Consider the following 932-nt stretch of genomic DNA (forward strand, 5'->3'; position numbering starts at 1 on the left):
CCAGAATGTATAGAGAAGACCCTGAAAAGGTAGCAAAGAGGTTTGAATTAGTTGTTAGAAATCAGGATGTTGATTGGGAGGATATAGACAATGCTATCAGAGTTAACTGAAACAGAAAAAGCAGCTGTAATATCCACAGCAAGAACACATGTGCAGGGACAAATAGCTACTGGGATATTACACGGTAACATAGATAACATTTTCCCCATGGCAGATCCACATTGGGACCCAAATGATCCACAAACATATCCGTTTTTGGTTAGATACAGGAAATTAATACACTGGGGACTGCTAAACGCTATACCTAAAACGGTTAATTGGTCATTATTGTTCAGTATTCACCAGGAAACCACTGAGTCCCCAGGCTCATTTGTAGAAAGGCTAAGGGATAATATGAGGAGACACACTACACTGGATCCAGCTTCTGAAATCGAGCAGCACCAGTTAATATCCTTATTGATGGGTCAGTTAGCACCAGATATACACAGAAAATTGCAAAAGATCAGGGAAACAGATAACCGAAACTTAGAGAAACTTTTAGCAGTGGCGTGGGAAGTTTATAAAAACGGAGCACAGCCCCTTACGGTCGTGGTTGCCCAGGTTAGGGGACCCAGATTCCCCAGGGGTGGGAGGAGGCCTCCACCTAGGGGGCAAAGACAGCAACGCCCAGCCCCTAACCAATGTTTACTGTGTGGCCAGCTCAGGCATTAGAAGTGGAATTGTCCTATGAATCATGCTGCGATTCCAACGACACAATCATCAGTGCCGTCAGAACCAGTGACTGTAGCACAACTGTATCAGGAGTGACGGGGACTGGCTGTCCCTCCCTAGCAGAACCGCTGGTTAAAGTTAGGCTCAGGGAACGGGAGGTGGAATTTTTGGTAGATACTGGAGCCACATTCTCAGTCCTGGATCCGACTTTGAGGCCTATA

Source organism: Corvus brachyrhynchos, unplaced genomic scaffold, assembly GCF_000691975.1.
Source record: "Corvus brachyrhynchos isolate BGI_N302 unplaced genomic scaffold, ASM69197v1 scaffold464, whole genome shotgun sequence".
Taxonomy (NCBI): Eukaryota; Metazoa; Chordata; class Aves; order Passeriformes; family Corvidae; genus Corvus; species Corvus brachyrhynchos.